The 27,685-nt window shown below is 34.8% G+C and overlaps 1 long non-coding RNA gene across 1 annotated transcript; it reads right to left on the bottom strand.

Annotated features, from left to right (window-relative positions):
* Window positions 1-12,978: 12,978 nt before the first annotated feature.
* Window positions 12,979-13,870, bottom strand: LOC113077656 (uncharacterized). The gene is made up of 3 exons (XR_003281379.1): window positions 13,699-13,870; window positions 13,167-13,404; window positions 12,979-13,099 (listed from the first exon to the last, which is right to left on the bottom strand). It is a non-coding gene; the product is annotated as an uncharacterized LOC113077656 (long non-coding RNA).
* Between the last annotated feature and the right edge of the window lie 13,815 nt (window positions 13,871-27,685).

Here is a 27,685-nt window from a genome sequence, read left to right as displayed (position 1 = left end):
AAATAAATTATAAACACCAAGCATACTAATTTAAAGTGAATGTGAAACAACCGGCATGAAATTAATAATATATATCAGTTGCTTTGGAATATAAGATGCAGCATGTTTCAGATAATGGGTTTTATGTTCTGGAAAATACGGTATAGTAACATTTCTCGGTCCGACATCTTGGATAGATTTTTTTCTACTGAGCTTGTTGCATTGCATTCTAGGAAACAAGGTATTTTGCGGATTACTTTTTGAGACAGGCTTCACATCAGGAGAGCCTATAGACGGTTTTATCGGGCGCATGCGGTCTTCCGGTCTGTGTTTGTATATCAGTCTGGCTATAGCGCCATCTACAAAAGCAGTTAAAGTTAAGGTGATAAGCAGACTGAAGTTGGGCTCAGGTGATTGTGCTGTGGGATGTGTTTCCCATGCATTTATTTATTTGTGGCGCTCACGATATCAAAACTGGCCGATTTTCCAAAAGGCTTCATTGAATAAACATGAGCACGTACTTCATGTTTTAAAAATCAAAACGAGGCGCAGGAGTTTTATATCACCGTATTTCTGAAGGCAGACTATCTTTTTTTTCATTTAAAATAAATTTTCATTTTATCTTGCATGTTATAGGCCTGCTAAAGAAGCATTTGTAAGCTCAGCATTGCTTTGTGTACAGCCGTTACTGAGGAAACCTCTGTTTCTCCCGCTTTAAAGCACCTCCTGCTGGAAGAGAATGAATTAGCATTTTCAGTAAGTCCGATTTAGCAGCAAACATATTTTGTTCATTATCAAAAATAGTCTACTCTAGAGAGACTACTCAGCTGTTGTTATTGATTTTATTTGGATGTCTACCAGAAGTTAAGTTAGGGCCACAACAGCGTGCATATACAGTAATGTTTGAAACAGTCTATAATGCCTTAAAAAGTGTGTTTTGGAACAGCCATGATCAATTATCCGAAAGTGATGCTATCGTTCACAACCTTGTTCTTTCATGTTGTAACTGAGTGGATTTTTTTCTCCAAAGCAGTGAGCCAAGGTGGTTTGCCTTGTCAATCTGCTGCTGCTAAAGTCTGATCCCATTGTTCCTAATACAAAAATCTTCATCGCACCAGGGCCAGGGCTCTCAAACGATCCTAGAGTCAGACGCTATTGTTTACGGAGAGGCGAGAGAGCTACTCCAGGGGCTCTCTGATTGGATTAGCTGGTTAAAATCCCACTAGACAAACAGAATACTGATGCAGTCTCTCTCCTCACCTTCTCTGATACAGTTACTTCTCTCTAACAGGATACAGAGTATAGGAATATCCGTTAACATAAGAAAATGCAACAACACAAACAGATATAGCTTTTTTGTTTGTGTTTGAACTTTTTAAATTAATAAAACATTTTACGTTTCAAGTTTCACATTTTCTTGCGAGGCAAGAGAAGATAAGGATGCTTTTCCTAATGTTGACCATAGTTTTCACCAAAATACCATAGCTACTACAGTAATTTTAGCAAACGGTTTGATTTAACAGCTGCAACAATAACTTTTAACTGTTAGGCCGGGTTCACACCGCAAGCTGCAGCAGAGCAGAAGCAGCGCGTATTTTTTTCGGTGCCTATGTTAACAGATGAGAGCGTTCATACCGCACGCAGAAGCTGCGCGGCAGAGCGTAGCAGAAGCAGAGCAGAAGCAGCAGTGCCGCGATCGTTTCGGCGCTGGGTCTATTTTTGCAGCGCTGCTGACGCTCAGTTAAAGTGAAAGTACACCTTTGATGGACAAAATAAATATGATTTCACACAAAAAGTGCTCTAACTGCACAAAAAAAAGCACATCTAGGGTGTTTTAACAAGAACTAGAGTATGTTACGAAAAGGAAATTAATATAAAAAAAATATGTATAGAAGATAAAGTTACCATGGCCAAAATGATCATGATCATGGCCAAAATACACATGTACTTAAACGAAAATTTGCCCAAAATTTGCATTAATGATATCTACTGTGTTCTTAGCAAATTACATAAAAAATGTATGATATTTAAAACCACATATCTTTCTATTTTTTATTATAATTTTATTTTTAATATATATATATATATATATATATATATATATATATATATATATATATATATTTTTTTTTTTTTTTTTTTTTTTTTTTTTTTTTTTTTTTTTTTTACAAAATCTGTTAAAGTACTTACAGTTCTATCCAAAAATATACTTTTTTTGCCGAAATACAAAAACAACTTTAAATAATTTATATTGCTAGCTTAGCCTTGGAGATTTATTTATTATTAGTAGTATTCTTTTAATAACTAGGCCTATGTATTGGCAGAAGAACGGATGTCGTGCTAACAATCATAAACAACAGCACGTGGTGTCACAGGCGGTGGTCTTCAGAGTGCACCTGGAAAGACAATGATGGACGACACTCGTCTCATTGTGGAAGTTGAGAAATATCAAGTTCTTTATGATCCACACAATGTACTTTATAAAGACTTGCAGGAGAAGGAAAAAGCATGGGATGAAGTTGCAGCGGCTCTTATTGCAGATGGTAATTAATTTTATAGTGTTTTTGACGCTTTCGCTGGCACACGAGCAAACAACTCAATATTTGATTTAAAATTGATTCAATTGGAACCATTTATTTACAATTTCTAAATTACACATAAACACACAAATAACAAAAGCAGGTGATACATGCATATATAATAAACAAGTAAATGCTGATTTCAAGATGAGCAGGAAGTCAATGCTGTGAAAAATCTACAATACACATAATTTAAAACCGTTTATTAAATTGGTTTTCAGGGTGTTTTTTGGTAAATTTGATTGCAAACAAAACCAGTGACAAGATGGTAATATGCACCATGTTCTCTCCTACGTCGGTTAATTGGATGAACCCAAAGTCTGGGTCTTTTTAGTCTCCTTAATAACAAATATAGCGCGATGGCCTTTCTTCTATCAACAACACGTACTGCACGGAAAACAAAGAAAGCAAAACAAAGATCCAACAAAAGTAACAATTAAATTATTAATTAAAAAAGTTTCTTGCCTACTCTTTTTATTTAAATGTATTTTAAATGGGAAATAAAGCAATGCGAACGTACCCATTATAGAGCACTCTGACCAAAATCTGCTGTTCAGTTGCGCGCTGCCTCCGCTGCCGGTGTGAAAGAAAAATAGGCGCGCGCTGCTTCTGCTCTGCCCACCTGCTGCTAACGCGCTGCTTCTGCTCTGCTGAAACTTAAAAAAATCGGAAGAAAAAAAATGAGCAAACTAGAGTCGGCAGATGTTTATGCGAATGGTCGATAAAGGATATGGAGATGTTCATAAATACATATAGCCATAATTAAACGGTTAGGGCTTTGCAAAACATAATCTTCTTTCACTGATCTTGTGTCCAGGCAACATCCGCATCGGCCCAGAGCTCTGGTTCACAGCTAGTACACAGACACATTGTGTGGACGGAGACAGCAGACAAACAGGTTGGCTATCATATAAACTACTATGATTCATGGAAAATGGATATAGACATACACCTGTTAAAGCCAGTCTATTCACACCTTGTTTATGCTACTTTTATACTGTGTTTTAGAAAAATGCCAAAATAATCTTATATTTTAAGTACACTGTTCAATCCTGGGATTCACTTCAAACAGTACAGAAGGAATTTACATGTATGCTGGACACTAGGGGTGCTCCGATCACGATCGGCCGATCGTTAATGCGCATCTCTTCAGTAAAGCCAGTTCTCTAATCAGCTGTTAATTCCATCAGGTGCGTGATTTCACATAGAGCAGCTGTTACTACACAGGGCCATTGTTAATAGAGAAGATGCGCAAATCCACATCTTTTTCAGCTTTTTTTGGCGCATCCTCTTAGTTAACAACTGCTCTATGTGAAATCATGCACCTGATGGAATTAACCGCTGATTAGAGAACCGGCTTTACTGACGAGATGCGCATTAACGATCGGCCGATCGTGATCGGAGCACCCCTACTGGACACTTACTGAATGCTTATACTTCAATATCTGATCCAACTCAAAATGGATCAAATAAAACATCCTTGCAAATGAAATATATTTTTAAATAGAAGCAGCTCTGTGTGTGTTAGTGCATGTGTGTTCATGTATGTCTGAGCGCATGCTTATTATGTGTACAGTATGTGTGTGTGAGGGGGTCATAGACTCATGTCTCTACAGCAGGAATCAGGCATAAATTGGAGTGTCCTCCATTTGGTTTTCAAGGGAAAAGCAGAAAAGTCAAGTAGCAAGCCAGCATAGCATTTTTCCAAGCAAACTTCATCCTAATTAGGAAACTACATGGACAGAAACTACTTGATCTTTAGGTTTCCTTGCGTTGCAGAAAAGATGTATATCCCTCTGACACATATGTGAGAAAATACATATATTTATATTTGTATACAAAAAGTAATTCACATCCCAATGTGGATCATAGAAAACTATATTATTGAAAGACAGAAAAAGCAGTAGGGTTTGTTGTTTTGATGCTGACAATAGCAGGAAGTTAAATTCATTGTACTTTTGTAAAATACACTACTATTGAAAAGTTCAAGTTTTTCTCTTTTTTTTTTTACATTTCTTTTTTTTTTAAATTAAATTAATGCTTTTATTCAGCAAGGATGGATCCAATTGATAAAAATTTACATTTATGATGTTTTAAATAACCAATGTTCTTTTGAATGAACTTTCTATTCAGCAAAGAATCCTCAAAAGGAGTCCGGTTTTACTAAAACATTAAGCAGCACGAGTGTTTTTAAGGTAGATCAGTATATTAGAATGATTTCTGAAGGATCATGTGACACTGAACACTGGGGTAATGGCTGCTGAAATTTCACAGGAATACATACAATTTTAAAATATACTCAGATAAAAACTGTTAGTTTAAACTGTAATATTTCATTTCCATTATCATTCACTTCATTTATTCTCTTTTCATGGTAATGCAACATGAAATACCACAACAACAATCCAACAAACACACAAAAATACATTCCATGACAAGAAGAACAGGAGTAAGATGAAGAAAAAAAATCTTATAAACTCCTACCCCATTCTTATACAGTATTAAGAAAGTTACAAATTAGATTGCCTCACTGACATGACATAAAAAAAAATGCAATAATGACAACTCCAGCAACAAAAACAATGACGAAACCATTATTGTTATTATAGATTTAACAATTTTTACATTCATCTTTGTACAAATTAAGTATCTTCTGCTTATACTTATATTTAAACTGAAGAATATTTGAACAGCATTTTAAATCATTTTCTAGAAAATTCCATCTTTTCACACCAGAAACTAAAACACACATTTCAGTTTGAGGGTATTTCCAGCAAAAGGTTGTTTAAAATCATTATTTCTTCTACTTGTCTCAATATTTACAGTAAAAAGGGTTTGCAATCCATGCGGTAACAGGCAGTGTTTTGCTTTATGAACAACTAATAAAGTTTGTAAAGAAACCAAATCCTTCAATTTGAGTAGTCCTGACCTCAGAAAAAGTCCTGTATTATGTTCTGTAGTATGTAGTAATATTTAACAATATTACTGTTTAAATAGATTTTTGATTAAATAAATGCAGCTTTGCTGATCATAAGAGATTTAAAAAAATAAAACATTTAAACAATCTTACCAACCCTAAACTTTTGACAACCTTATAAAATCTAAATTCTTCTAGTCACACCAACAAGCAATTCAGGTAGCATTGTCCAATCAGAATAACTCAGAGGAATACCTCAAAACAGCCCTCTAATGCCAACACAGAGGGGAATGATGCAGGAAGTAAGAAAGTGAAAAAGAGATTAGTTGAATAAGTACAGTGTTTCAGGATAAAGTGGGGGAAAAAGAGAAATAGGAGGAAAAATAGTGAAGATGAGGTGAAATGTAATAGTATAATGGATAAGACTATGTTTAATGTTTCTGCGGCGTCTGTGGTAAAGACTGTACAGTCGCACCATCTGTGTAGGCTTCAACGGGAGCTGGCATACAGTACATACACTGTCCACCAGGTCACTAAAAGCTTTCATGTTTTCATACCAGCACAACCCGGTAGCTCCCTGTGGCTGTGCTGGGAACCACCATCACAGCTTTATCTATTACAACTAAATCACTCACAGGAACACCGTTTTTCTCTTTATCTCCCTCTCTCGATTACTTTCTTTCCCTCTGCTGTCCTGGACAGAAACATTAAACAAATGGAGAAAAATGCATATGCAATTATGATTTATGATGACTGTATGCAGGGAGCGCAAGGGTTTTTTAATGACCCTGGCAGTAGACAGGAGGAGGAGAGAGAGATAGACAGAGGAGTGAATCAATATAACCACACAGCATTCATATGCAAATACACTTATGATAAGCAGGTGCCATTAATCAGAGCATGTAGAAAATGCAGCCGTATGCAGGATCATAACACCTACAGTCTTACACTGATTTATAATGCAAGATTTATGAATATCTAGGTTCCTTTACTGCAAAGAAGTTCTTGATTATCTGTTGTATATATTAAACTGAAGATATTCAAGTTGCAAAGAGGAAACAGTTGCATGTAAACATCTATGACGATTTATTTATATTATACAGTATCTTTATTAACGTTCAAAAATGAATAAGCTGGCCTGAAATTTAAGGAGGTATTTCTAAATAAACTTTGAGAAATATGCCCTTAATAACCTTACTCTTTTGAACATCCATAATTTCAGCGTTGTTAATATTAAGAACAATTTTCTTGAACACCAAATCAGCATAGTAGAAAGATTTCTAAAGGATCATGTTACACTGGAGAAATGGCTGCTAAAAAAATTCAGCTTGCCATTGCAATGATAAATTACATTTTAGAATAATATAATAATAATACAAATACTATTTCACAATATAAATGTTTTTTTTAATGGTATAAAATGAATCAATCCAGTTGGAAAGTTTTAAAGTGAGAAACACCAATTGATACCACAAACTATCAAAGAATTCATCAACATTTTTTATATACTGTACTTACTGATGTTTATACTGTTTTATCACCAAAAATTATGCAATTTCCAGAATTGAAGGATGATGTAATTAATTACCTTAATAGATTAGCAATTAAAACAAGATACTCAAAATTAATGTGTTTTTTTATATACATTTTTGATTAGAGAAAGCAAAAAAACTAGGGAACAACTAAAATAATTCTTAATAAGTTGCTGGTGTAATTGCATAACACCTGGGGGAAAATAAACGGCAATATAAACACTCCTATATTTATTTACCTGTGTGATTGTTATAAAAAAATAATAAAATAAAAAACTAGAGAAAATGTAACTTAAAATAAGTTTCATATTTTAACCAATATATCAACGAGACTGTCCTCCTCTTAAAAACGACCACATAGGTCGTTTGTGCAAGCAGCATATTACGACCTATTATTACGTTTTAAAATCAAGCGCCCTCTAGCGGCCGTATTACGACAGTCTCGTTTGTCGGGTGTGTCGTCATCAAATGACCTTTGACTGTCGTTACCATCGTTACCACCCAAAAAAAGGAGGCGTGACCCAACATCTTACCATGCGTTGTTGTCCAGGTTTGTAAACAATTTTATTTTATGGTTTATTTTTTAAGGTACTGTTCTGATTGTCTGCAATTAATGTCAAAGTAAGTGCAGTTTGACGTTTTCTTTACAAATATGTTGTGAATGCCAGTGAACGAATGTGTGGCAATCGCAACGAATCTGAAATGACCAGTGACCACAACACTTACCATATATTTTTTTTACCATGATAACTGTTTTACTGTGGTATTTGTAGTTTAAAATCATTAACCACAATGCCATGCCTTTAATACCTTTTTGTAATGTAATTGTGATTCAGTGTTTTTTTTCTTTTCAGTTTTGCAGTTTCTTCATATCACATACATCTCCAGCTCCTACAACAACATTCAGTGTCCAGCAGCTCTTTATGATGCTCTCTCTCTCTCTCTCTCTCTCTCTCTCTCTCTCTCTTTCTCTCTCACTCTCTCTCTCTCTCTCTCTCTCTCTCATTTTCGTTTCCTATTTTTCTGAACTGTAATTCATAAATAAGTCACACATATTTTTCTTTCTTTCTCTTGTTCATCATGGCATATTTTCACAGCTCAGAATCAGATTTTGATCAGTTCTTGTATTAACAGGGAACTTGTACTCGAAGCTCAACTTGAAGAAGTTTCCAGTGAAGATGAAGTCCTTCAAAGGTTCGACACAGGTAATGTTGAAGATATGTAGTTATAACTGATTTACTTTAATTAATTTATCCTTACTTTATGGTAATAACCTTCCTTATAGTCCTTCCTTTCAAATATTTTGTTCACAGATCATTTCTAACACACTGTCTAAACATGTATGTATTAAAACAACAACAACAACTTGTTACTTTTTCTTTATTCCAGCTGAAAAGGAAGACCATGGGCCTGTCAAACCTTGTTTGTGGAGAGGGATGAATTTGACCATCTTGTGTGTTTACGGAGAAGACCAAAAGCTGCTAAGGCAGATATTTCCAGAGGTACGTCTGTGTTGATCTGAGCACCTCGACAGAACTTTACTGCAGTTACATTTTGCACCGAATTTTATGTTTTTTACTTTTTTAAATACCTCACGACCCCATCAGTACAAACCCTGTGCTATGTCAAAGTATTAATAATTCAAACAATTTCAGCAAATTCATATGATATTGTACAAGCGTACTCTCCAGCTTTTCCTCCTGCTGTCATTGACCATCGCCTCAGCTCTCATGCAGACTGTGTCAGGAAATGCTGTGTAACTTGTCATGTGACACAAAAGGGGCCGGTTGCGTAAACATAGCTATTATGTTAAGACTGTGACCAACTAGCAGTTAACCAAGAGATAATCATATTTCTTAGTAAAATTGGACCAATCTATGTTTTTGTAACTGACTTTAAACAATTATGACAAGTCTAGAGTAAATCAAATTATATGGCTAACTTTTTTAAAGATTAGTTTAAGCAGTTTATGCAACCGGCCCCAGGTCTTTCATTTATTTGACCAAATTAGATCATTTAAAGGTGTTTACAACAAGAACAATAACTATAATGACTATTTTAGCATCGCTACCAACAAATTATAAAGTTCTGTTTATTATTATACACGCTGCAGTTATGTTGTCTTTAACCACTAGCCCGTTGCTAGGGGGAAGTCGTGGCTTAGTGCTTAGAAAGTTTGACTCTTAACCATAAAGTTGTGGGTTTGAGTCTCGGCCCGGCAATACGACTTTTTTTGCGCTGCCCCCAACTGCTCACCGGGCACCGTAACATAAATGATCCCCACTGCTCCGTGTGTGTGTGTTCACTGCTGTGTGTGTGCACTTTGGATGGGTTAAATGCAGAACAAGAATTCTAAGTATGGGTCACCATACTTGGCTGTATGTCACGTCACTTTCATTTGTTGTCAATGTTTTAATTATTCATCATGTTATAAATTCAATTTTTTCCTGTCTTGCAGGATTTCTGACAGATTACTGAGTCCTTCTCCATCAGCTCTCCACAATAGCAGCCCTTCCAAAAGCATCCACATCACTCTCTCTTGTGTGGCACATCTGCTCTCAGTCGTTAGCATGTCTACTTGTATTATTTCTCCTCTAGTCAACACTCCCATCTCTACTGTGAACACTCCTGTCACTATCACCATCCCACCTACTGTATTCTATATGCCATATATATATATATATATATATATATATATATGTGTGTGTGTGTGTGTGTGTGTGTGACCTTTAAGGTCATTTAATGATAGAAATGCATTTTCCAGCTGAAAATGATTTATAAAATATAATTATTAATAACCGTTTTAGTTTGTCTTGCATATGTTCACAACAGAAGCGATCAGTGATTACAGGAGATTAAGAGGTAATCATGTGAAATATTAGTCTTAACAATATTTTTCTAATTAGTTAATCACTTTTAAATGAAAGAAAAGAATATGATTTCAGCTGGTGCCTTGCAACTCCTGGTTTGTAAAAATATTATTTGGCATTTTATAAACTTCTCTGCAAACAAATTGACAATTTTTATTTATTTATTCATTTTTTTTATTTTATATATATATTTTTATATTAGCCAATTTAGTTTTAAAGGGATTTTCTATTACATAATTCTGTCTGTACCTATTAGTTACTTTATCAATCAGTAATTTTTAAAAGTTGTTATATTTCACAATAATATATTATTTTTTTGTTTTTATTTCTTCATAGTGACAAACTAGAGAGAAAGAATGGTGTTATTTGCATTGTTTGTCTGAAAAGTTTGACATATCAATAAACACTGATATGGAAATTACTAAAAAAAAATTATCCCTGTGTTTTTTAAATTGTATTTATTTATTTATTTTTATTATTATTTTCCTTTTTTTCTGTAGTTTAACTGGTAGAGCTAAAAATTGCAAGATTGTAAATACATCTCCAAAAAACACACAAGTGATTAAATGTATACATTTAATACACTATAAATATATAAATATAATATTATTTTTTCATACAGTATATGCAAAAATGTTGAGCTTAAATATTGTACATTAATATTAGGGTAAAGAATGTGTATAATCGCAAATATGAGGCCCTTGTTTGAAAATAAATAACTGTAATCAACAAATCTATTGCTGAATCAGGTTTACCCCACAATGCAAATCCGTCATTTTAGTTTTATATTTAGTGGGTGAAAATAAATTCACCACAAGAACCCGGAAAAGCCTGTCATGAATGGCCGTATATGGACAAGTAAGGGTGTCGCTTCTGCTCAACTGGATTTTCATTGGCTTTGAAATCCACTTGGCACTCGAGGACTCGCTGTGACTGGACTTTCTTTTAGCCCAAATTAAAAAACGTTTAATGTTGCAAAGTAAATTTTGCTGTAATTATTACGTCAATAGTACCTTCAGTTAACAATGGTGCATTGCTATATTTTGTGAAATTACCTCTTTACCGAGATCCTAACCTTAAACCTGAACATAACTTAATTGAACTACAAAAAACAGCGCCATGACTTTCACTTTCCATCGATAGAATGGCTAAGGCTTATGGGCAATGTAGTTTAAAATGTTTAATAATGAAATTGTGAAAAATATTTCTTTTTTTAAACAAAGGGATATCTAAGCATGTTTATTGTGCAAAGTTATATGACATATGTGAGAGGCAGGCTGACATTTTTTATTTTACTAAGAGTACTTTTATAAACACATGTATAGCACTTTTCTATGAATGTTTGAAACCTGTGCCAAACATTATTTAGTAAACATAGCATAATGAGTTGTCCTACCAATTTTCTTTTTGAAACTATAATCAGATTTTGATTTACAGCCATTTGGAATGTTAATTGTTTTGCTCTTCAAGGGGACTCTACTGGGCCCCTGGGGATGGAAGGGCAGGAAAAAAATGCACAGCTCTATTCTCATCATTGGCAACAAACTGTTGAGACACATTTTGTAGGTTGTCTTTTCAAAAGCATACCATTATGTAAGTTGGAAGTCATAGTTATCTTAGAATTAAGACACCAGAAAATCAACATAAGTGCCCATTTGGAAAGAGCTCAATTTATTTCATAAGATCAAGAGCAATAATACAGTGCTAATAGTAAACAAAGACAACAAATACATATTCTGACATTTCATCAGACAAGGCCAATGTGTCATTCAGTAAGACAATGTGTGACAGTGTGCAGTTTATGGTTCCATACAATTCATGCAATTTAAAGAATCATAATATAAAATACCTAATTCATAAATCTCTGTAAAGAATGTCTCATCTTTGTCCTGCTCAGGAGCTAGACATCAGTAATGTGCATAAACATCTTCATTATAATACAGAACAGGATTCATGTTGATCTTTCCTTGATTCATCACCTTCAGTTGTGCATGAAGTCCATGCAGTCTCTTCTAATGCAGCTCTTCATCTAACTGAATTTCATTAATATTACTAAATGTTCATGTCTTCATCAAAACAACCATGGTGATTATATGTGTTGTTTACAAAATTAAATGGTGTATCTACCAAAAAACCATCTCTAGTACAGAATATTCACCATACTTGATTATCCAACACCATACGCAATATTTTACTAGGATGCAGCATAAAGACAGATAAAGAAGCATATTAAGACAAATTATATTCAAGTGAAATAAAAATGGGTTACATTAAAACCATTTTATTTTAATCAGATGAAGAAACCCAGATGAAGGCATGGTGAAATGTCTTGAGCACCAAAGAATCACATCCAGTTTCCTTCTCATCATCAGAGCTCTCCTGGTTTTCTTCAAATCCATGTCTCTATCATGATCTTCTTCAATGTCATAAACAATTTGCAATTGCTATCCAGCACAACAATACAACTGATGAACAAGTCATGTGACCAATTCAAATCAAATCATTTTATTATCACAATACCATGAATGCAAGTATACAGGTGGTAAAATGCTTTTCTGCAAACTGCAGCATGACAAGTACTGAATATATTTGCAACACATATACAGTATCAAAAATATAAACCGTATACATAAGAGCTCAATACAGGTAGAAAATATAGTGCAATACTATACTATACAGAGAGAACAAAATGAAAACAATTAACAACAATCACTGTATACTGTAGATATACCTCTGCCCACTGCTCCGGGTGTGTGTTCACAGTGTGTGTGTGTTCACTGCTCTGTGTGTGTGCACTTCGGATGGGTTAAATGCAGAGCACAAATTCTGAGTATGGGTCACCATACTTGACTGTATGTCACGTCACTTTCACTTTCAGTACAGTATGAATTAGTGCAAACAGAATATCAGGTTGCAGAATAATAGTGAGTCAGAGTCCAGTCAGTGTAGCTGATAGAGTGCAGTGCACACAGTATGAGGCTGCTGGTGTGTGTATGTGTGTGTGTGTGTGTGTGTGTGTGTGTGTGTGTGTGTGTGTGTGTGTGGTGTTACTGGTACGAGTTCAGTTCAGTCTGATTGCCTGTTGAAGGAACTTGTTTTGCAGTCTGCTGGTGCTGGTTCTGTGATAATGTCTGTCTGATGGTGATGTTGAGAGCAATCCATGGCTCGTGTGGCTGGAGTCTCTGACGGTCCTCAACAAAAGAAAAACCTTGCGTAGATGTCCTGGAGAGACAAAATCATTTTGTCAATTATATATTATTATTATTTAGAATTGTTGTAATGGACATACCATTGATTCCTGTTGAAGGTTGTTGGAGGTATGGGCTCTCAGTTGTGAAGTTTATTTTATGGCCGTAACATCTGTGCAGTCACACAGCTGTTTGGGAATTCAGTCTTCACAGTTTCAGGCTGCAGCGCTGCATTTGGTGACCATTGACTCCTCCATCTCTGGCCTCAGACCCGCTTCTCTTTAGTCTGGAGTGAAGACAAATGTTCTCAGTACCAGCTTTCCTTCTACTGCAGTCTTTCTGTACAAGTAGAAAATAATAAAAACAGTCATAACAAATCAGTTATGTATTGAAAACTCATAGTACATATGAAGACTTCAGATGCAAAGGCATCTAAGTTCCACCTGAAGTTTTCTTCTAAAATTCTTCTTAGAAGAACATTTCATACAGAACTTAAAGGCTTTTGCATCTGAAGTCTTCATATACAACACATCTCGTTCTTCATTTCTCCATCAACTGACTTCATCCTCCAAAAACTGTAAGTCCATAAGAAAAATAGTTTTGGTGAATACAGGTGCAGGTGTCAGTACTCACCATATTCAGTCATTTTCTGCCCAAATTCCAGAAATGATGCCCTGATGATTTGTTCATTCTAGGACTTATAAAAAGATGTATATGTGAAAAATGATAATTGCTGACTTGAATAGAGATCAACATCATATGCTGTACTAATGCATTGCTTGAATACAGACACATCAATGGGGATGAGCACCTTTTCACTCTTTTCTGTTTGGGCACAATAGAGCCATGTTCATTCCTCATCCCCAACAGGACTGATGTTCTTTGTGTTTTTGCTCTTCAGCTGTAAAACAAAAATATGTCTATTAACCCCATGTTTAATTACTATTGCTTATTACATATGAATTAAGACAGATATAATTAAGTAAATTCACCAAAAGATTCAGGTTAGAGGATTAAATGAATATTGATTACAATTTTCTACAAACCTTTCTTGGAGAGGGCTGATCATGACAGGAACTTACTGAGCCACACTAGTAGACATTCAGTTGACAAACCTGAAAGAGGCCATCATGCAACCATCCGCTCTGTTTGTACCTTACAACAGAGCAAGAGAGAATGTGTGAGTGAGTGGAGAGAGTAAAGGACTAAGATGAAGACAAACAAGCAAAGAAAGGCAAAATCTTGCGTTTGAGTTTAACAAAATGAGAGGGAAGAAAGCTGTATCTTCAAGCTATATTATTCTCAATTATTTTCTACACTATAACATGCAGCAGGATTGTTGTAAGCAGTTTAAAGACCTCTTCATACCAAGGATGAGTCCATACTTAATGACACAGAGGAACAACATCAGTGGAATATATTTTCCAGCTGATGAACATTAAACAGCCAATCAAAATGCACATTTCAAAAGCTTGATCATTTAAAGTGGCAGACATCAACGTCGCTGCAGTGTGTATATTAATAAACATAACTTTATCATTGGTTGATGTTGGTGTGGATGCTAAAATAGTTATTGTAGTTACTATTCTTGGTGTGAACAGCCTTAAATGATCTAATTTGGCCAAATTAACTGAAGATCTGATGTGTCACATGACAAGTTACACAGCATTTCCTGACTTGCTTTTAAACAGACGTGTTCAATTAAAATCAACATGGAAATAAAGGCAGACTGTGAGGTGCGGACAGATATCATGTACTGTTAGAACGGGTTAAGACGGTGCTAATAAAGAATACAGTGGACTCAATATAAACTTTAGGATATAACGCTCTGACTACTTAAAATGGACACAGTCTGCATGAGAGCTGAGGCGATGGTCAATGACAGCAGGAGGAAAAGCTGGAGAGTACGCTTGTACAATATCATATGAATTTGCTGAAATTGTTTGAATTATTAATACTTTGACATAGCACAGGGTTTGTACTGATGGGGTCGTGAGGTATTTAAAAAAGTAAAAAACATAAAATTCGGTGCAAAATGTAACTGCAGTAAAGTTCTGTCGAGGTGCTCAGATCAACACAGACGTACCTCTGGAAATATCTGCCTTAGCAGCTTTTGGTCTTCTCCGTAAACACACAAGATGGTCAAATTCATCCCTCTCCACAAACAAGGTTTGACAGGCCCATGGTCTTCCTTTTCAGCTGGAATAAAGAAAAAGTAACAAGTTGTTGTTGTTGTTTTAATACATACATGTTTAGACAGTGTGTTAGAAATGATCTGTGAACAAAATATTTGAAAGGAAGGACTATAAGGAAGGTTATTACCATAAAGTAAGGATAAATTAATTAAAGTAAATCAGTTATAACTACATATCTTCAACATTACCTGTGTCGAACCTTTGAAGGACTTCATCTTCACTGGAAACTTCTTCAAGTTGAGCTTCGAGTACAAGTTCCCTGTTAATACAAGAACTGATCAAAATCTGATTCTGAGCTGTGAAAATATGCCATGATGAACAAGAGAAAGAAAGAAAAATATGTGTGACTTATTTATGAATTACAGTTCAGAAAAATAGGAAACGAAAATGAGAGAGAGAGAGAGAGAGAGAGAGTGAGAGAGAAAGAGAGAGAGAGAGAGAGAGAGAGAGAGAGAGCATCATAAAGAGCTGCTGGACACTGAATGTTGTTGTAGGAGCTGGAGATGTATGTGATATGAAGAAACTGCAAAACTGAAAAGAAAAAAAACACTGAATCACAATTACATTACAAAAAGGTATTAAAGGCATGGCAAATGTGTTAACTAAAGAGTACACAATAAGCACAGTTACTGTGGTGAAAAGCATGGTAACGTGTTTATACTACAAATACCAAAGTAAAACTACAGTTATGACGGGAGATACATTGAGTTGTGGTTACTGAGGTTTTATAACACGTGACATGGTTCAGCGACATGTTACTATGGTAAAAACATGGTAAATGCGCGACTTTTACATGACCTCTTTCCACCACAGGCGAATTTCAAACGAATATCACAATGAAAACTAACTTTATAAAGCTGCAGATTTCGATTAAATGATTTGAACGTCAAACTGGTTTAATAGGACATACAGTGTCCAGTATCGATTTGAAAATAAAAACTCATATTATTCATAAACGATCGACTACTTTATGAGACGGGAGAAAACCTTACCTGTACATGTCTCGAAGTCATCTAAAATCCATATCATCAAAATCCACGAACATCTGGGAGAGTTTAAATCAAACAATTCAAAACGCAAATAGCAAACATGTTAAAATAAACCCACAATGCATTTAGGCGAAAGTTCATTTATCATACCTCCTGTTGCCAATAGGGGCGCTAATTTAGAGAACGCTCGTGTGGGTCGTATTTATGGATAGTGACAAACGACCCATATGGTCGTATGAGTTGGAGGACTTGTTGATATCAACATATGAAGAAGATGGCATAGTAGGACTGACCCATATTATTGTGCACACAAGGGTACATTCTTGTTCGAGAGCTGTGATAAAGGATCAGGTGGGTGGACCGTTCCTAATTGAATCTATCTCACCTCTGTGTGCAGTGTGTTAACCTTGCCAGCCAGTGTGTGTGTGTGAGGGTTAGCCTGTCAGTGCATATCACTCAATCCCAAAATGTCCTTGATAAAAACCTTCTGTAAAGATCAGGTCAGGCTTTTCCCCTCACAGTACCATCTCAAAACACTCAACAGAGGGCATCCATCACCCCACAATCAATCTTAAACATAATGCAGATGGTGGTTATAATACCATATTTTTAGAGATGGATATGAATCTGAAATCTGATTGGATGGTGTGGATCCACTGTAAAAATACACACTTGTAACTGCACATCAATATTGTATTAATGCAGTGAGTCATTGTGAACAATATCACTCATAGTTTGGATAATAAAATACTTTTTTAAATGGATTAAATTATTGCAATGTAATTATTTATTGAACACTGATACATTTTTAGCATACTACTATTATGCTATTGCATAAAATAAATAAATATTTTGGACTTAGGCCTATTACTTTACTAAATCCTTATTCCTGAGAGTAAATATGCACCTAAATTGAAATGATAAACACAGTGACATTATTTGTATGCAGATGTCTTGCCTAACAGACTTAAATCTGTTGCATTAGAAAAAAAACACAAATCGAGAGATATAGAAAGGTGTAGAGACATTGTTTCCGAGGAAACACTTATGGAGGACAGGGCTTTTTAAGTTGGCTGTAATATTCAGAGGGAGATTGATTAGAAGCAGCATGACTGATTGATTTTTTTTTTCTTTTACAGTCAATCCTCGAGGCAGAACAACGTTCACCTCTCTTCTCTCTAATGCACAACAGCATGCATATGTTAATCAGCTGCATAACCAGCACTCATGCCTTCCTACAACAGCATTAAATCATTGTCTGAGGTTTGTTTTTGTTCTTTTGAATTAGTGACTCTCTTTTCCCATTGACAGTCCTTGGGTTTACACAGAACATTTAAAAAGAAGTGCAAATGAAAACAAAACACATCCGTGGACTTCAGTCTGCGTCCGCGTCTCAGTGTCCACCCCAAGGGACGTCTTAGGATCCATTAAGCAATTTCGCATGAGCCAAGAGTGATGGGGAATTACCATGGGTAAGTCCAGGATCATCAGAGCAGTTCAAAAAGAAATACATAAAATAAATAAATGCATAAACCGCTCTAATATGAAAAATCAATGTTGCAGGCGCAGCTAAATCGCTGTGGGGGGAAAAACTAATAAACCACAGGGCAAGTTCTGCCCTTGCTGGGAAATATGCTCAATCTCTCTTTCTCTCTCTCTCTTTCCCTCTTTCTCAGCACACAGCTGTGGACAGCTTTAATGTCCTTCACAATTTATGTGGATGGTTTGAAAACAGGAAGAAAACTGTTGAGTGTACGTATTGTGGCAAGGCGGCAGGAAGAGAGAGAAACAGATGGTTCTAGAGAGGCTTTTCATCAGAGTTCAGCTGCCTGCGGCTAGAATGAAACACTTCGCTGAGAATGAATTGAACCCACTGATAGCATCGTTTATTTTCATGTGCTTTCTGCATTTTAGCACACGATTCACTGAAGGAATTATGCAAATCAAGAGATACCGCAAAAATGTATGTGAGGAATTGCGTGATTTCGGGGCAGGGCATTTTGCAGTGCCAGTGTTTTTGTTCTTTAACGCATTTACATGTGTAATTTCCGGATGCTTTTATACAAAGTGACTTTTCCTGGTATCAAACCCATGACCTTAGAGTTGCTGGTCGAGTCACCTTTATTTAAATAGCGCTTGATCCAATACATACTGCAATACAAATTCTGCTGCTGGCACCTTGGTCTACTTTTTGAGCTGTATCAGCTCTTTGAAATAAAATAGTGTTTCACTTATTCACTTACAATGCGATATAAACATGGACCAGTTATAATTTTTCTCTCCATCCAATAATAATCATACCATGAAAATTGTCGCTGCTACAAACATTCATTCATTTAAACAAAATTACACTACTCCTTTAAACAATGTTAAAGGGATACTCCACCAAAAAATGGAAAATTCATACATCATTTACTTACCCTCACGTCGTTTCCAAACCTGTATAACATTCTTTCTTCTGTGAAACATAAAAGAAGATATCTTGAAGAATGTTGATAACCAACCAGTTTCGGTTACCAATTTTCTTTCAAATATTTTCTTTTAAGTTCTACAGAAGGCATTCAGGTTTGGAACGGCACAAGGGTGAGTAAATGATCACAGAATATTCCTTTTCGGGTAGACTATGCCTTTAAATGTGACAGGCAAAAAGTGTACAATTTTGTGAATAATACACTATAATAATAAAATAAATTCTATAATTAAAACTCTTTTACATAAAAAGGAGGTGAAAAGAATGACAACTAAGCAAATTGTCTACAGGGTTCTTGTAGCTCAAAGAGCAAAGCATAGCACTAGCAACACCAGGGTCACAGGTTGGATTCCCAAGAAATGCATGAAGTAATGAAAGCAAATACAATGACAAACCTAAAAGTTAATAATTAGCCTGAAATGATTTGCAAAGCATTTGTAAATCACTTTTCTGAAAGGGAAAATGCCGGGGATCAAACATTTCTTTATTTATGCATTTAGCTGACACGTTTATCTAAAGCGACTTACAATGCATTCAAATTTCTCCTATCATGTGTTTCCTGGGATTCGAACCCCCAACCTTGCGCTTGTTAATGCAATGCTCTACGACTTGAGCTACAGGAACACTAAGCATATGCTTGATTAATAATTAATAATTATGAATAATTCTCTCCATTTCCACAAAGCCACTAATATACCTGTAAACATGAAGCATAAACAACAAAACTCTATCTATTTCACCTACTGGAAAAACAGCATAAAAACATGAAAAAAAGCACAAAATATGCAGAGCAGGGACTTCAGGGAACAGTCTCAATATATTGCACAAATACTTTTTTATTAATTTATTAAGCTTTCACTAAAATGAGACTTCACGATACTCGCCGAACTAGCAATCACTACAGAAACCAAAATCACTGACTGCTGCTCTCAGTCTCACATGTTAACCAACAATTACAATTTGTATAGCAAATGAATGATCCAAGTCCGTGACTCTAAGGTGTTCATGAACCCTCCCACCATTGAGCCCCATTCTCATGCAGCTGGCGAATGGACTCTCCTCGCCAGTCTTATGACAGATTGCCTTGGGGATTTGTTATGACGTGGAGAATGGAACCATTTGTTATAGTGGACCTGTGGCAGCAGCAGAAGGACCTGAATGTGTAAAATGTTCTCAACAGGGAATTTTAAACAGTTGCTTGTATTAAGAAAGTGTGTAGCGAGAACTTGAGAAACACAACCATTTTTTTTCAAACCTACGTAATGTGTACATCTTCCAACTACATTTAATGCATTTTTAAAAAATAAAATTATGCAAATGGTAACATTTTGTAAAATCCGTCAAACCCTTAAAACTGCTATACTGCACAAACACAAATGCTTCAATTATCTCTCCATTTCCACAAAGGCAAAAATATACCTGTAAACAAACAGCATCCCTTCTCTGTCCCAAACAATTCCTCACCATGAACTACTAGTAGCCCAGGCAGATATTTATCACTATTGATCTACCTGGTCCTCGCCAGGGCCTTTTGTTCTCTCGGCTCCAGGCTCTGACCTCAATTAAGTTATGAATTTTAATCTGATGGACAGAGCGCGTGGCCAGCACAGCCGTGCAAGAAGGGGAGTGGATTAATTAGACACAGTGGCACTGGGATTCACCTCTCCTGCTGGCGACTCGTGCTGTTTTCATAAGAAAACTCACACAGAGAGAGGAGGAAGAAAAATGAGAGAGAAAAAGACAGAGAATTAACAATAGAAGAATACAAAAAAGTGCATTAAAATTGATGTTTCAGTAAAATCCAGAATACTGGCAAGTGGCAAATGAATTAATACCAAACTGACTACCAAAAAAATTGCTTGCATTTACAGAACATTTTGAACAGCACTTTTGAGGCAGCAAAAAATAATATCAATTATTATTAATTAATGACCAATCAAAAATCAGTATGCAAACAGACCACAGTTTGCACAGGGATCACTGACACTCCTAATTGAGATTGTAGATAGAGTGGCAATGGTCCACTTGAGAGATAGGTGACAATAATGCACTTATAAGTCTGAGATCCACAGTAAAGCAAGAAGAAAAAAAAGACGATGACGCTTCACATGCCTGCTTTAGAACGTGCACAGGAGGATGCACTCAGGAGAGTTCTAACAGTTTGGACATTGCATGAATCAGAGGTTAAAAATTATATAAATACTGTCTCACTTTCTTTAGTTTTCTTTCAGTTTTATCTTTATTTAACACTAAGATGAAATTGGATCACAAGACCACAATGTCCTCACCCACAGTTCATGGTTCACCCACTATTAACTGTTGGTCTATTGTAATAATTTTCATTTATAATGTTCTACCTTCAGTCTTGTATAGTATCCAAAAACATTTATATATAAGAAAATACACTGAAGCTGAGCTATTGGCATTTTCTTTGTGTGCTTTTCAAATGCAGTCATGGCTCACACTTGAACCTAATGAGTGGCTACGAAGTTTTATATTGCTATCAAATCACACTTCCGGAAAGTAATAACATAGGATAATAATTTTGGCAGGAGCAGTAGGGTGAGTACAATGATGTTTGGACATTGCGTGAATCAGAGGTTAAAAATTATATAAATACTGTTCAGTTTCTTGCACAGACTGATGGTTTTGTGTCTTTACACATCAATGCATCGTCACAAGCTGCAGGGTTTAATTTTTGTTTTGTTTATTGTTTTTTGTTTGTTTTATTGACAGACTACAATGGTTTCATTTAAAAATCTCAGTTTGTGTTCTACTGAAGAAACAAAGTCACCTAAATTTTGGATGCCCTGAGGGTAAACAGATAAACATCAAATTTTCATTTTTGGGTACACCATACTTTTAACAAGACAGACCAACTGCAATTCAGCTTGCATAATTTATGGTCCGTCACGGTCTGTTTTGAATGCTCAAAAGCATTCTATCAATGTAAGTCAACAGAGAATGGCAATAATGTTTAATATTCAGTCTCAAATTTATTAAAAAGTATAACTTTACAATAAAAAACAAAAAGGCATAGTGAAATAGCCATTTTACACTGAGGAAAAAATGCTATGGAAACAATTTTCACTCAGAAATTGCTAATGAATTTTACAATTACAAAGAAACGGCAAATAACACTGAATTAAAAATGATTTTTTTTATAAAGTAGAAAGGCTGAAATTATTTTGTAAAACATATCTTTTTATTTATCTATTTTAAACAGTGTTTTGTACATCATTTCAGCCTTTGACATAAAATGTAGTACACTGTTTGAAATAAATACAAAAATACAACAAGATATGTTTTACAAAATAATTTTGGTGTTTCTACTTCTAAAATGAACTTTTAATTCAGTCTGTTATTTGCCGTTTCTTTGTAATTGTGAAATTTATTAGCAATTTCTAAGTGAAAATTGTTTCTACAAATATTAAAAATATTCTGTCTCAAGTATAAATCTTTCACAATTAATTTAGCTTGAACTGCTTTATGTACAAGCTAAGTTCAAACATTGTTTTGTAGATCATTTCCAGCCTTTGACATAAATCTTGGTACAATGTTTGAACTTGGCCTGTACATAAAGCAATTAAGCTGTTCTTCAACATATTAAAATGATTTCTGAAAGATCATGTGACATCAAGGACTGTAGTAATAGCTGCTGAAAATTCAGCTTTGCCATAAAAGGAATCAATTAAATCTTAAAACATATTAAAATAGAAAGTGATTTTAAATTGCAATAGTATTTCACAATATTACAGTTTATACTGATATAGAGATTTCGTATATAAAAAAAATGAAGGCATTTCATGACAAAAGCACAATGTTTGTTTTCATTATAGACAACTTCATTGCTCAGAATGAGAATAGTAAAAGTTTGATATGTGACGCCACTCGTCTACTCTATAGATCTATAAACAAATAACATTTAAACATACATGTGCAAACACACATAAACATACATGTACAAACACACATAAACATACGTGCTCAAACACACATAAACATACATGCACAAACACACATAAACATACATGCACAAACACACATAAACATACATGCACAAACACACATAAACATACATGCACAAACACACATAAACATACATGCACACACATTAACATTAACATACATGCACAAACACACATTAACATACATGCACAAACACACATGCAGTGTGGGTTTCATAATTGACTGTGTTCTACTTCCTCTGCAGAGCAGTTAAAAACAACAGATGCATGAACTCATGAACACGGATTTTACCAGTACAAATCTAACTCTACCACGCATGAAATACATTCAATGAGCGCGGAAAAAAGAGTCCCCCCAAATTCTCCCATGTGTCCCAGTTCTGTTCAATCATGAGAGAACTGAATATATGCTGGCGCTGTGATGTTGTCCAGGTGGCTGTTGACAGGTGGCATATGAGCTAATCTGAGAGAACAAGGGGTCTTTTTGCTCCTATTGTGTTTCCCCTTGATCCAGGATTACACCAAAACACCACGATATTCAAACTACCACACTCTCCAGGACCACCGCATCCATCAGCTGATTAACTGCAATACAATTTTCATTGAAGACGTAATAGCATTTTTTTCCTCCCTTCCCCCTATTTCAATCAACAAATTAAAAATATAAACCACTTTTATCTTTATTTAACACTAAGTTGAAATCGGATCACAAGACCACAATGTCCTCACCCACAGTTCATGGTTCACCCACTATTAACTGTTGGTCTATTGTAATAATTTTAATTTATAATGTTCTACCTTCAGTCTTGTATAGTATCCAAAAACATTTATTTATAAGAAAATACACTGAAGCTGAGCTATTGGCGTTTTCTTTGTGTGCTTTTCAAATGCAGTCATGGCTCACACTTGAACCTAATGAGTGGCTACGAAGTTTTATATTGCTATCAAATCACACTTCCGGAAAGTAATAACATAGGATAATAATTTTGGCAGGAGCAGTACAATGATTTAACACAGCCATATTTTCTCTCATGCCACCTGAACGCTACTTAATAAATCTGCCCTCAATTATTCTCCTGCTGTAGTCCAGCAATATTCACCTTCTGCTGGTCAGTGCCGCAACACAGAACAGAACTTTGAACTTTGGCTATTGGGAAACCACCTTTGATCCAAAAAAGCGACTAAATAAAAAAGTTGACCAAAGTCAACTAAATATTTTATTTCATACAATGCTTGGCTCCAGAATATACATGTATTATATATTTATTTATTTTTACATATTATACAATTTAAAGTATTTAATAATACAATTTATTATATGTGACCCTGGACCACAGAACCAGTCATAAGTCGCTAGGGTATATTTGTAGCAATAGCCAAAAAAAAAACATTGTATGGGTCAAAATGTTAAAAAAAAAATGTATGCCAAAAATCATTAGGATTTTAAGTAAAGATCATGTTCCATGAAGATATTTAGTAAATTGTATACTGTAAATATATAAAAAATAATAATTTTTGATTAGTAATATGCATTGTTAAGAATTAATTTTGACAATTTCAAAGGCGATTTTCTCAATATTTTTTGCACCCTCAGATTCCAGATTTTCAAATGGTTGCATCTCTGCCAAATATTGTCCGATCCTAACAAAACATACATCAACGGAAAGATCATTCATTTTTTAGATAATTTATAAATCTCAATTTCAAAAAACGGACACTTAAGACCAGTCACACACACACACACACACACACACACACACATACATACACATATATATATATATATATATATATATATATGTGCGCGCAACTACCTGTTATTATGTACACAAGAACTTCATATGATTATATGTGCTACACAGTCCAGGTGATGTCTGTTACATATAATATGACATTATGTTCTCTACTGAAGCTCTAGTGGGGATTTCACATTAGTCTAACTGTTAAAATACAACAATAGAACAGCGTTGATTGTTGTCTAGGACAAGCATTTGCTCTCCACCCACACAATTAAGGTCCACAGCCACCAAAAAATAAATACATCAACTGATAAAAAAAAAAAAAAAGAGTAATTTGCAAATGTTCTGATTATATGGGTTGTATAATGCGAACAATTTGGCTGATTACTTCCAATTGATTTGTCTTAGCGAGAATCAGATCAAGCCAGTGACCGCATAACGGTACTTCACCGTATTAATTTCCCAATGCAGTATTCAGCCAGTCAGCTTAAAACAAAGCCAAATCTGCCATTATGACCTGTAGAGTTTTTTTTAAATATAGCTACCTGCTTATAGTGTGTTGCTTAACCCCCGCTGAGATACGCTGATACGATATCCCCAAATGATTAAAGTACAGACGCTGCTAAGCTCAGGGATGGAGGATGGCAGTTGATGTGTTCTCTCAGATTAGCGAGGATGAGCGTCTATCAGCCCTGGGATCAAAAAGTAAAATATGTACTTCTCCACAAAATATTTAGAAGATCACAGTGTTTCGCTCAATTTTGAGATTGGCTGAAAATTACATTTAAGACTTATTGAATTATCAGGGTTTTAAAAGGGAAATTAACTTTATTTGTATTATTTTGATTAAGATGACAGCAAAGGTAATCTGTAAGTAAAAAATATAGAAAATGAGCATGCACAATTAAATATACATTATCATCTGATAGAATAAAAAAAGAAAAGAAAACAATCATATTGACCTATAACTAAAATATGGTGCACCCAGAATACACAATATATTTGTCACCATATTAGATCCAGTATTGGTTAAATTTTAGGACTTTGAAACAAGTAAAAATGTAAGAAATTCACTGCATAACATACAGATTAATTAATCTAATCAATTTAATGAATCTCAGAAGTTTATATATATATATATATATATATATATATATATATATATATATATACAGTATTGTTCAAAATAATAGCAGTACAATGTGACTAACCAGAATAATCAAGGTTTTTAGTATATTTTTTATTGTTACGTGGCAAACAAGTTACCAGTAGGTTCAGTAGATTCTCAGAAAACAAATGAGACCCAGCATTCATGATATGCACGCTCTTAAGGCTGTGCAATTGGGCAATTAGTTGAATTAGTTGAAAGGGGTGTGTTCAAAAAAATAGCAGTGTCTACCTTTGACTGTACAAACTCAAAACTATTTTGTACAAACATTTTTTTTTTGTGGGATTTAGCAATCCTGTGAATCACTAAACTAATATTTAGTTGTATGACCACAGTTTTTTAAAACTGCTTGACATCTGTGTGGCATGGAGTCAACCAACTTGTGGCACCTCTCAGCTGTTATTCCACTCCATGATTCTTTAACAACATTCCACAATTCATTCACATTTCTTGGTTTTGCTTCAGAAACAGCATTTTTGATATCACCCCACAAGTTCTCAATTGGATTAAGGTCTGGAGATTGGGCTGGCCACTCCATAACATTAATTTTGTTGGTTTGGAACCAAGACTTTGCCCGTTTACTAGTGTGTTTTGGGTCATTGTCTTGTTGAAACAACCATTTCAAGGGCATGTCCTCTTCAGCATAGGGCAACATGACCTCTTCAAGTATTTTAACATATGCAAAGAGTTTGGGGGTCGTCTCACAAACTGCCTGTGGCCCTTGGACCCAAAAAGAACAATTTTACTCTCATCAGTCCACAAAATGTTCCTCCATTTCTCTTTAGGCCAGTTGATGTGTTCTTTGGCAAATTGTAACCTCTTCTGCACATGCCTTTTTTTTAACAGAGGGACTTTGCGGGGGATTCTTGAAAATAGATTAGCTTCACACAGACGTCTTCTAACTGTCACAGTACTTACAGGTAACTCCAGACTGTCTTTGATCATCCTGGAGGTGATCATTGGCTGAGCCTTTGCCATTCTGGTTATTCTTCTATCCATTTTGATGGTTGTCTTCCGTTTTCTTCCACGTCTCTCTGGTTTTGCTCTCCATTTTAAGGCATTGGAGATCATTTTAGCTGAACAGCCTATCATTTTTTGCACCTCTTTATAGGTTTTCCCCTCTCTAATCAACTTTTTAATCAAAGTACGCTGTTCTTCTGAACAATGTCTTGAACGACCCATTTTCCTCAGCTTTCAAATGCATGTTCAACAAGTGTTGGCTTCATCCTTAAATAGGGGCCACCTGATTCACACCTGTTTCTTCACAAAATTGATGACCTCAGTGATTGAATGCCACACTGCTATTTTTTTGAACACACCCCTTTCAACTAATTCAACTAATTGCCCAATTGCACAGCCTTAAGAGCGTGCATATCATGAATGCTGGGTCTCATTTGTTTTCTGAGAATCTACTGAACCTACTGGTAACTTGTTTGCCACGTAACAATAAAAAAATATACGAAAAACCTTGATTATTCTGGTTAGTCACATTGTACTGCTATTATTTTGAACAATACTGTATATATATATATATATATATATATATATATATTTATTTATTTATTTATTTTTTTTTTTTTTCATTTCATTGAACGTAAACTCATTACTTGTCCAACAGTTCACAGCAATCTATTTTGCGATTTAATAAAAATGAATAAAAGTATTAATTTCCCTTTTTTTTATTACCCCGAACATTTAAATGGTAGCCGATCACAGTTTCCATAAAAATAATAGGTAGCAAAAACAATGTGTTTTCAACACTGACAATAATAAGAAATGTTTCTTGAGCAATAATAATAAAAAAGCATAGGAGAAAAAATAAAATATTTTTACTGTATTTTTGATCAAATAAATGCAGCCTTGGTGAGCTTAAGAAACTTCTTTCAAAAAAATCTTAAATTCACTAAACCTGTGAACCAAAAATCTTAATCTAAATAAATTAATTAATGCATATTTATATTAATAAAATCAGTAACCATACTAATTCTAATTATCAGTCTAATTCTTAACATTTTAAAAACCTTAACTGAGATTGAAATAATGCAAAGGTAATCTAAATGTAAAAATATAGACAATCAGTGTTTAAGGACA

This window comes from Carassius auratus, unplaced genomic scaffold (genome assembly GCF_003368295.1).
Source record: "Carassius auratus strain Wakin unplaced genomic scaffold, ASM336829v1 scaf_tig00023088, whole genome shotgun sequence".
Taxonomy (NCBI): domain Eukaryota; kingdom Metazoa; phylum Chordata; class Actinopteri; order Cypriniformes; family Cyprinidae; genus Carassius; species Carassius auratus.
The sequence above is the reverse complement of the archived record's forward strand: the minus strand, read 5'-3'. Positions and strand labels throughout refer to the sequence as shown.